General features: G+C 34.3%; 1 protein-coding gene across 1 annotated transcript in view; it reads right to left on the bottom strand.

Annotated features, from left to right (window-relative positions):
• Window positions 1-9,726: 9,726 nt before the first annotated feature.
• Nrip1 (nuclear receptor interacting protein 1) overlaps window positions 9,727-12,035 on the bottom strand; it is a 156,216-nt gene continuing 153,907 nt past the window's right edge. The window contains exon 5 of the transcript XR_011708305.1: window positions 9,727-9,924. The gene's annotated coding sequence lies outside the window, so the exon portion shown is untranslated. The remainder of the gene's footprint in view (window positions 9,925-12,035) is intronic.

Here is a 12,035-nt window from a genome sequence, read left to right as displayed (position 1 = left end):
CCTTTAAGTCTTAAAACCTTATCACATAAGAAAAAAATAAGCTGGTAGATGAATATTAGAGAAATCAACTTTCTTCAGAGCACAGACAGAGTTATTTTAATCATCTGTTAATGTGATAAAACTGGCATAAATGTATATAATCAATAAACAAATAAAATTTAGAATATATCAATTCCAATGCCGTATATTTTTTTTTTAAATAAAAATGGTTTCTAAAGGCAAGTCTGTATTGAAAGGGGAAAATGCATTTAAGAATTGTTAATTATTGCCTATCTATGAGACCAAAAAAAATGCTAAAAAATGTTACATCCTTAATAATCTACTATATCAAGATATTAAGGCATTTTAAAGATAATGAGATTTCTGCTTAATAAAAAGAAGTCATATTAATCAGCAAACCACTGGAACAGAAAGCCATTCCAAATCTATACACTTCTCAGTTCAAATTCAATGCCATGAGAAAAATATTATACAGCAAAAAGCTCCATATTTTAGATCCAAAAGTTTCAGTCATAATTTAAAGGAACCCTCCTAACCCATATAAATTCGTCCCTACATATATTTCAGAGTAACCTTTACTCTAGTTTCAAAAGTTAGAATTTTATTTCCAGTGGTTTTTGAGAGCTCATGTATTGACACGTTGTAGTTGTTATAGGTGAAAGACAACAATTTGAATTGCAACTTGAAATCAATTGGAATCCAGCCTAATCTCTATAGAGAGGACTAAGGCCTTTAAACATCAACAGCAGCTACAAATTCAACACTCCAAATGAAGCTTCTCCCTTGCAGGAAAGAATAACTTCCAATGAAAGACAACTTCTACAAAGTAACACATATTAATTAAACAAAAACTTTAACTTTAAAAGTCACACTGATCAAAATTATTGTACTACGCATTCACATTATTATCTGAAATTAGCAAGTAAGGATTGAGAAGTTTGTTGATAATTAGGTCTTTGGGCTTCTACATTATTTAAAAATAGAGTTTGCAACTCTAAAATTGGAAAAGAGTAGCTTTATGAAATTGTAGAAAATTTAAATCCCAGCCTTAGTTTTTCTCATTTGTTACATGGGAACTCTGTACCAATCCCTATTGCTGTAATCAAAGCGCTGCAAAATTGATGACTGAAAACAACAACCACTTATTATTTTCTTTCAATGGGTGGTTTGGCTGAGCAGGTCTAAAGTTCTGGACCATGTTTACCTGACCTCAGATGAGCTCATGTATGCACCTGCGTTCAGCAGGCAGTTAGCTGTAGTTAACTGATTTTTATGGAATCACTGGGAAAACTGACCTTCACTAGACTCCTCTTCCATTTCTCCTGCAAGGGCCTCCGCCCATAGCAGGGACAGGTGTCTACAAAAAGGAAGCATTCAGGCTCCTGCTTGTATGAATTCTGCTTCAATCCCATTGATCAGAGCAAGTCAAACAGGCTAGCGTCAGCATGGGAAGGTCACTAACGAAAGGGTGTGGATGCAGAGGCATAGGCAATTAGATACATTAATACATTCATGTTATCATCATCTTTAAGGTCCTTTTAATATGCAATTGGATGAGTGTAGTGTTGTTAGTTTTTTATTTTAAGAGGCCTCCCGGACACAATACTGGAAAATACACTAGAGGATGAAGAGGGAATGGAGGAGATTGAAAATCAGCTACCTTTTCTTTGGTAATAAGGCTCTGTGCAATTGGCATTGAATAGCCTATATCCCCAAAAATATTTAATGAGTGCCATAAAACTGACTGATCATTCATTTTCCAAAATATTATTATTCTATTAAAAAATTTTAAAACAACATAATAATCAGGCAAGGAAAATTCAAAGAATAACCATGTTTAAGGAATACATGACTACATATATTAACATTCACTTCTCATTCTTGTTCATATTAAGAGCAGAAGAAAGGGGAAATGGAAAGAAAGGATAATATAGTAGTTTTTAAAAGAAAGAATATTGAGGGCTTTATTTTGCACATTTCCATTAATGCTCATCAGGGATCCATTATAATATCAAAGGGCATCTTTTCCTTGGGGGTAGTTATACTCATAGTCAGCAATAATTTGGATCAAGTAAGTTGCACCATAATATCATTCCCAGCAACTCTTATAAACCACAACTAGATAAAGGAATTCTTTCCTTATAGACCTCTTCTTTTAGGATCAGTGAGGGAACCTATTAAATTTCAGCCTCAAATTATGCCCATAGACAATCTTAAAATCCAAAGTCATAAGGCATAATCTTGCTCATTGGTTAAATCATCCAATAATAAAATGCATTTCTTCCCTGTTCTGAAGAATAACCCTGAGAACTAAGGCTTAGTAATGAACAAAGCTATGCAAGCACATATAAATTAAAGTTTTGCCTTTGCAATAAGTCATGATATCTTTGCTTCTAACCTTTTCTTTCTTCTTTTCCTCTTAGGGAAGGTCTCAAGTTTTTTTTTAATAAACACACTAATATTGATATAGTTGTACCTCTATACAAATTGTTTAAAGTAATGTTCAACTTTATAATCCTAATTTTCTAGTAATTTCTCAATTGGGTTAAAAGCTGTAACCAATTTTATTAATGCCTGAAAAGTTAAATAACTTGCCAAGGGTCAATCAGTCAACTATTCCAACAAGACAAGAAATCTGAGAGTTTGGCTGTCTTAGCATTTGTTTAACTAATCTACTTATAGGAGTGCAGTAATAGCTGGCCTTTGCATATACAAAATTTCTAAAAGGCTCATCTTAAATGAATCATCTTAGTCTGTTTGGGCTGCTACAACAAAATATCCTATGTAGGGTATCCCATAAACAATAAGAGTTTCTTTCTCACAGTGTTGGAGGCTATGAAGTCCAACATCAAGGTGCTGGCAGATTTGATATCTGATGAGAAGCTATGCTCTTGCTCATGAATTGTAGTTTTCTGCTATGTCCTCACATGGTAGAAAGCTTATGGGGTTTCTCTCTGGCCTCTTAAAAGTGCACTAATCCCATTCATAAAGGTTTTTGCTCTCATGTCCTAATTACCCCCCAAAGGCTCCACTTTCTAATATCATCCACTTGGGCATGAGGATTTCAACATATGAGTTTTGGGAGGGATATAAATATTCATACTATAACACACATCATTTCAGTTTTGTATCCTACTTTATAACATGGTTTTATTTAAGGTAGCAAAAAACAAAAGAATTATTTCCCAGATAATTTGCTAATCTTCTTTTCTCCCCAATCTGCATGAATACTGTCACGTGCTGAAGCTACAGCCTCATCCTTTGCTTTCAGGAACCTCTATCTCAAGGTCATGTGTCCCAGTTCAGGAAACTTGACCCTAAGCCTACTGTTCTCTACTGTCTCTATTATTCCAGCAACTGAAATTTCATTTTCTCTAAGTTAAAATCCTAATATAATTTTGTGTCTTGCCTATTAAACTTGGAATTCCTGACTTTTGAATTATTCGGAACTTCAACACTCATTATAGATACATTGCTCGCTTTCTCTATCAGGACCTAAATCTTACTTGAAAAATTCTAGAGGTCAGCTTCAATTTCACTGAGATTCCACTTGGAAAATCAAATATGTCACCTTTTTACCTTCTATTCGCCTTTTGGTGAATTGTTTTTGCCGTATCATGAAAGTTATTGAGCCTACATTTATAAAATGGAAACAGAGATAAAGACAAAAGAGGTAAAAGTTTATGTATATAAGAAAGGACAAGAAGATAACTTGCAATTAAATTCTGAAAATGATCAGAATCTGCTCACAAGTTCTGAAGGCCTTTTAAACACGCCTAAAGTCCTGGGAAAACATCACCACACTCTTAAAATGTCATCATAACAAGACCATTCGCTACATTTCATGTCACTACACAGGTCCATTATCTCAGAAAGTCCCTCCAAAGTGGAGGTTGGGAATAAAACCAGGTTTGTGTAACTATCATTTAATTAATCAAACTGGAAAACATTCCTTGGTTCTTAATTAACTGTTAGTTTTCTGGTGGGGACCCCTTTACTCAATTACTCCTTGGAAAGTTTTCAAAGACAGAATTTTGATTGGGGTTGGAGAAAGAGGCTGCATTGCCAATTAGGACAACAGAGAATGAATAGTGGTGGGAAAAGAAGAGGAAGAGAGAGATAATTGAAGAGGAGGAAAATATGTTTTGCTTAGCTAGCAGAAGCAATGCAAATCTAGCAACCCTGACTTTCCCCTTCATTCCTTGTTTATAAAACTAAAGGGTGAAATACATTTCAGTTTTGGTCACAGGTTAAGGTGGCAAAGAAGACGTCTAATAGAAGCCCCCTGCTGGCCACTCTAATTTCTGCCCTATTTGCTACTTAAAAAAAATTAAAAATCCTCTTACCTTATCTATATTTAAGACATAATTTATCCTTCTATCATTGAATTTGATTTCTTTCATTTCTCATTAACTAAGTTCATTATTCAAAAATAAGTTCCTTAAGGCAATTCTATAACTTGTCTGTCTTTGATCCTAAAAAATAAATCACTTTTCAAGATGCATATTTTATTTTAAAGTTGCATTTAAAATTATAATACTAGTAGATATATTTTGTTATTTCTATCTTAATCTGAGGGGAAAAAAGTTTGCTTTGGTTATCTTAAACTCAGGAAGTTCTTTAAATTTAAATAACATTAGAGTTTTGTCCAAAAAAATATATAATATTTGTCCTTCCTTATTCTAGAAAATTAGCAGTACTATACTTAGTGAAAGTCTTGAGGTTGTATTTGGTTCACACTATAATTTGATCCTGTGATGAAGTCAATATAGAGAGTTAATTTTTTTAGAAAATAGAACTCCTGACCCAAGTTGTTCAAGAATGTAAATTAAAATGACAGAATATTTCTCTCTTTCCCTAAAGCAAGCATTTTACTACATTATCTATTATAACTCTCTTTCTCATATCTAACAGAAATCTTAGCATCTACCAAACATGGGTAAATATTTAAAGACCATTAGCAAGGCAAAAGCAATAATAGAAATTGGCGTCACTTACATTGAGCCTGTCGCATTTTTAAAAGAAAGTGTGACTAATGAAACAGAAGGATTCTCATGGAGACATGTGCCCTGTGATGACTAGCAACACAGAGCATTTATCTTCATTCTATCCAAGTACCTGCTGAGTGGAACATTTTGGCACCTGTGAAAAGTGCAGGGGAGACTAACAGTCATGTGGTGTTGACTTCACCTTTGTTCAAGCTTTCTTTACCTGATCAGCCCCTTCCTCATCCTTCTGTCATTGACTTTGAGAAAAAGTGTGGACTGGCCATTTGACATCCTCCCTCCAGAACCAAGGTTGAGACTACCACCACACAGAACTGTGTTCCTGAGCTAATTTTAAGAACATTATCTCTCAGAATTAGTGGTGTGAGCATAAATCTTGCCAGAACATGCTAAACTTTTCCTGAGATGGACTCCAGTCAACAACTTTATGACAATCTTTCTAGACTGAGCTTTGCCTAATACCTTCAACTCCTGGTCATGAGATAGTCAGGAGACTGGAAACAGATAATTGAATGATGTTTTCAGACTGATATCAAGAGTGTAAGCCAACTGTGTCATCCAGAAGGTTCCAAAGTCCAGGGTCCATTCAGGGGCCAACTATAGCAGTTCCCCTTCCTAAGTCCAGAAGTTTTCCCATCAACAGAAGCCCACTAGGGAGTGATTCCCAAAACTAAACTTAAAAAGACTACAGCCAGCCCAGATAAAAGTTGAACAAGAAAGCAAGGTCACCTAAGAGTCCCGAGGCAATTGGAAAAGTCCCTGTGTCTGATACACACTGTTAGAGGTGGTGCTGCTTCACAGATGTGTGGAAAGCACTTCGAGAAGAGCACAGGGGTGGAGCCAGAATCTGCATACTGAACCAGGGAAGATTTGTTTGAGCCTTGGGTGTAGAGAGAGAATGATGATTTCTGTATTACTTTTGTTTATCTGTATTTAAAAATAGAAGTTTACTGTCTCTGATTTGACTCTATCCTGCTCTTGAAGTTGTTCAGTGGTAACTGAAACTTTTCATTGCAGAGGTGCTCCTGAGGGGGGCAACATTGAACCTAGTCAGGGATGTCCCCTTCTCGGCTATGTGTGGCTTTCCTGTGCATGAAGAACGGAACACCACAGCCTTCAGACAGGACCTCACTGACTTAAAAATAAAAATGTCCCCATGCCCAATTTGGAGCAAACCAGTACTGTAGCCCCTATATGCATCTTCAACAGAGAGATTGTGAGAAGAAACTAAGATCACATATGTAGGTAATTTTCATGATTCAGGTTATTACTGAAACCAAATGCTGTTCTGAATCAAACAACCCTAAAAGTTGATGCACAGTTTTAATATCAGTTTAATCAAAATATTCATTAACATACAATAATGCACATTTCCTTTGTATTTTAGAGTATATATAGCTTAAATATTTCCATATAGAGGTGTGCCTGGCAGACAAAACTCTCAAACCTTCCTTTCAAAGATCTTTATTGCTCTGATAAATTTGGGGGTGGGATGCAATTTCTTTTTCTTTTTTTTTAGCACTGGAGTTTGAACCCTTGTTCATGTTAAGTAGGCCATCTACCACTGAGCTATATTCCCAGTCCCTAATTTTAATAAAAACAGCTTTTAATCACAGAAAAATAAAATTAGTTTTTAGACTCTGAAAGAAAAACAAATATATCAGATTATAAACTGTAAATGCCTTTCTCAGACCTCCATCTTATGACAGACTCACTTCCCTTAGTAATCAGGTAGTATTAGGAATCTTGAGAAACAGTTTATGGTATGAAAAATTTATATATTTACACATATATGGATATATGTGGATATTATTTTTATATATAGATTCTAATAAATCTATATCAGTATTAGTATTTTAATACTGTTAAGAATCACTCAGGAGGGCTGGGGATGTGACTCAAGCAGTAGCGCACTCGCCTGGCATGCGTGCGGCCCGGATTTGATCCTCAGCACCACATACAAACAAAGATGTTATGTCTGCCGAAAACTAAAAAATAAATATTAAAAATCTCTATCTCTCTCTCTCTCCTCTCTGTCTCTAAAAAAAAAAAAAAAAGAATCACCCAGGAATTAATACAAATAGGAAATACACCCTGATAGTAGAATTTTAATAGCTATATAAATATAATTTTTGAGTGAATAAGAGCATTTAGTCTATACTTTAACAGACTGACATCCTTGCTGACTCAAGAATTTTTCCTCATGTACTGATGGCCACATGTTGATTTCCAGAGGTTTTTACCTTCTCTTGTGCCTCCCTCTGAAATTTCCCTTGGCCTCTCACAGCTGAAATTTCCACTTCTCCATTCCACACTCACTAATCAACTGCTGTGAACTTGGCTTGTATCTTGATCTCAGCTCTCTCAAAAGCTACTGATCATCTCCTAAATGCAAAAAAAAAAATGACCTTCTCTCTGTGCCCATTATACTTTGTATAATATTTGATACTGTTATAATTTGAACTGTGTCCCTCCCAAAAGAGTTGAAGTCCTCACTCTCAGTGCCGCTGCATGTGACCTTATTTGGAAATAGAGTTGTTGCAGATGTAATTAGTAATAGAATGAGGTCATACTGGAGTACGGTTGGCCCCTGATCCAATATTTCTGGTGTCCTTATAAGAAGGAGTCTATCTGAAGACACATACACAGGGAGAACACAATGTGACACCCTGAACAGAGGCTGAAATTATGCTGCCACAACCAAGGAACACCAGAAGTTGCTGGCAAACCACCAGAGGCTAAGAGGCAGGGAAGATTCTCTTACAGATTTAGGAGGGAGCCTGATGCTACAAAACCTTAATTTCAGATTTCTAGCCTCCAGAATTGTGCAACGATAAATTTCTGTTGTCTTAAACCACCCAGTTTGTGGTATTTTTATATGGAAGCTCCAACAAACTAATAGTTACTATTGAACAAATCTTTACTCAGTACTTCACACACTTTTTTAAAAATGCTCCTGTCCACAGGGTTATACATACAACCTTCTTCCAGGAACCCTGCTGCGCCATTCACAGGACTCTTCTCTCTCCCTCATGTTCTGAGGTTCCTTAAAATACCTCTAACAATCTTAGAGTATCACAGATATTTTAGGGCTTCAAGTATACATCTGCAGTTTAAGCATCTCCAAGGCTCGTGGGACAACCTATCGGTCATCTTTCCCTGTAGCTCTCCAGTCAATAACATTCAGAAGCCTCTCCCACTCTTTTGGAGTCAATAACCATTCTTTCATCCAGACCTCTAAAGCTAATGTTCCCCTGGGAGGTCTGCAGTGAGACTTGTCACTTCCTCTATTTTTATAATATTCTTAAAAACAAGAAATACAGCTTTGTGAATCTCTGTCCCCAAGATGAGTTGGACAAGTCTTGAAAACGCTGACTAAATTGGCAAGATTTCCCTTTCTCTTCTCTCAGTCCTCTCATTGTCTGACTACAGAGTCTGATAACTTCTGTAGCCCAGGATTGCTTCCAAATGGACCTCGGTATGGGAACAAGGCTTTCCATGTCTCACTTGGGCCCCAAGTGAGGGGAACGAAACCAGCTGGACATGCGTTTGGGAAGCCCCTCAGATGAGGAGACAAGAATGAAGCAGGGGACATCTGTCCTTGAGGCCATGAGAAAGGGATTCACTTCTGCTCACATTCTGACACTTGTCTTTTGCAGCTATAAACTAAAATTTTATCTTGCCTTGGGATAATTTTAACAGTATAATAAAGTTCTGAAATATTAGGAAAAATATTTTTTCACTTACTTATAATTTTTCTCATGAATCTTCTTTCATAAATGGATAAAGGAAAAACAAGGACACATTTTTATTTGGGAATTGTCAATCTTGACTTTGTTTAAAAATCACAGTATTGGGATAAAATCAAACATCTTTTATGAGGGCTTCCAAAAACCAATTAAAAACTTTAAAGGGAAAAAAATTTCTATATTTTGGTAGCCAGGGAAAAAAATAGTATTTTATGAAAAACAGCAAAATTTTATAAAAGCCAAGGCAAAATTGATAAGTTCTGGGTCTCATATAAAATACAGTTAAACAAAGGTTAAATAAGAATTTAACCTCTAAAAGAGAAGACTATTAAACTTCTTACTGTTTCTGATCATTGCTAGAATATCAAAATGGTACTACATTGAAGTCATGAGACTTATTTTTTATACAGCTGTTAAATGTATAACACTTTTATACATATGTATGTGCACACTCATACACATATACATATATCATATTAAATGTTACAAAAATAACACATATGCTAAAACTAGATATACATGCATAATGACCATGACAATAAATTTGACAAAGTCCACAAAATATAACCCTTATTGTACCTGTGATACAATCCTATGAAACTATAACTGGGATAATATCTCAACTATTTTTCTACTGTGAGACACATGATTTGGAACCTTCATATGACTCATCTACTATTATTCCAAACTTCTGAAATTTAGCCACAGCACTAATCTTTTTCTTTGTCACTCAAAAAGCAAATCAGACTGCAAATGACAAATTTAAAAATGTTTTATTTTTTAAAAAAATAGTAAACAATCAGGAAAGCTGAGCTTTTAACATTTAAAAATTATTTGCAATTATTGCAATATTTTATGACAGGGTATAATATAAAACATACCAACACGAGAGTAAAAACTACTATATTAACAAATAACAAATCATTGCAAGACTTAATTTTATTTTTTGAAGTAATTTTAATATAGGTAAATACAATTGGGGGAGTGTACAGGGAATTGAACTCAGGGGCAACTCAACCACTGAGCCACATTCTCAGCCCTATTTTGTATTTTTTTAGAGATAGGGTTTCACTGAGTTGTTTGGTGCCTCACTTTTGCTCAGGCTGGCTTTGAACTTGTGATCCTCTTGTCTTAGCCTCCCAGAGCCACTGAGATTTGTGCCACTGCGCCTGGTTAGATAAATAGAATTTTTATCACATCAATAGACTAGAGGAGAAATACCATCTGACCACTTTGATAAATTCTAAAACAATAATGAAGAAAAAATGCAGTGACAAAGTAAGGTTAATATTTAAAAATGATTTACTATCTCTAATCAAATATGAAGAAATCAAGAAGCAGAAGCCTTCCTTAACATAATGAAGAATGTTTATCTCACATCAACAGCCAAAAAGGTACTTAACTCTGATTAAATATTAAAATGTTTAAGGCAGTAAAATTCAAGTAAGGAACAAGATAAATATGCTTGCTAGTATCATCATTTTTTGATACTATGAGAGTTTTTGCCAATTTGATAAGGCAAGAAAAGAAAAATGCAACTTCAGAAAGGAAAAGACAATTTAACATTATATACACATAATATATGACTGGGTTTCTTTTTAATCTCTAAAGAATTCGACCTAGAAACTGAAAATACAAGAGATGAAAAGTTGCCCGATTATGAGTAAATTAAGAAGCATGAAAAGCTTTCTTATACACTAGAAATTGTCCTTTATAAACAATACAGGAAATATTCTATTTATCATTTATAATAGAAATGTTTTGATCACACAATACCCAAAGTAAACTTAGGAAATATGTAACACCTACATGAAAATAATTAGAATTTTTTAAAGAAAACCACAAAAGAAGATATAAATAAATAGAAGAATGTGATATTTTAGTGTGAGAAGCCACAACATGGCACATGAGAAGTCTCCTCAAATTATTTTAGAGATTAAATACAATTTCAATAAAAAAATTAATGAACTATTTTAATAAAATTTATTTTTATTATACAAGTGAGAATTGCCAAAATATTTTTCAGTAGGAATAATAATAGGGAGGGGACTTTGTTCATAGTACCAGATATATTCAAAAGATACAGCTATTACTCTAAGATACTGGAATAGACAAAACAATGAAAAAGAAAAACAAACTTAGCAGTAGACTCAAATATTTATAAAGTCGCAGTGAACTATGAAGTTGGAATTGTAAATTATCAGGGAAACATGTTGGTGTTCATTCAGTTGTGCTAGGAAAATGGTTCTGTGTTTTAGAATAAAATATATAGTAAAATAAATTCTAGCTGAATTAATAATTGAAAGTAAGAAACAAAAAGCAGAATCCATAGGGAATTGGTTCCAGGACCCATGCAGACACCACAATCTGTGATTGCTCAGTCCCCTATATAAAATGGCTTAGTGTGTGCATATAACCTACATTCATGCTCTGGTATGCTTTTTGATCTCTAGATTACTTATAATAACTAATACAATATAAATGTTGTATGAATAATATTTATTATTTAGGAAGCAATGGCAAAAAAAATTCTGTGCATATTCAATGCAGGTGCAATTATTTTTTTTCTGGAATATTTTTGATGCATGGTTAGTTGAATGCACATACATGGAATCCATCAATATAGAGAACTAACTGTATTTAAAAGTGTAGTTAACTATTTCATTTAGAATTATCTGGGGGGCTGGGGATGTGGCTCAAGTGGTAGCACGCTTGCCTGGCATGTGTGCGGCCAGGGTTCGATCCTCAGCACCACATACAAACAAGGATGGTATGTCCGCCGAGAACTGAAAAAAATAAATATTAAAAAAAAATTCTCTTTCTCTCTCTCTCTCTCTCTCTTTAATAATAATAATAATAATAATAATAATAATAATAATAATAGAATTATCTGGGAAACTTGCTAAAAAACAGTTGCCAAAGCCACTCCAAAACAGTACTAAATAATATGTTCTGATGGTGGGATCTTAGAACCTGATTTTTAATGAACACACCACGAGACTCTGATGTACATTACATTTAAAATCACTACCAGGAAGGATAATAGTAATAGATTTAAGGCAAAGTGTGTAAATTCCTATAAAAATATACATAATCAAAAGTCAAAAAACTCCTGATTTTTAAAAATTACTATATTATATGAGGAAGGATTGAATAAAAAAGAATCCAGAGGAAAACAAATCAGTAAGAAAACTTGGACACCTCCCCCCCTTAAAGAAAAAAAAAAAGAATGAAAGAAAGAAAGAAAAAAAAAGTAAGCCAAGGATAAGCAAGGACAATA

Source organism: Marmota flaviventris, chromosome 8, assembly GCF_047511675.1.
Source record: "Marmota flaviventris isolate mMarFla1 chromosome 8, mMarFla1.hap1, whole genome shotgun sequence".
NCBI classification, from domain to species: domain Eukaryota; kingdom Metazoa; phylum Chordata; class Mammalia; order Rodentia; family Sciuridae; genus Marmota; species Marmota flaviventris.
The sequence above is the reverse complement of the archived record's forward strand: the minus strand, read 5'-3'. Positions and strand labels throughout refer to the sequence as shown.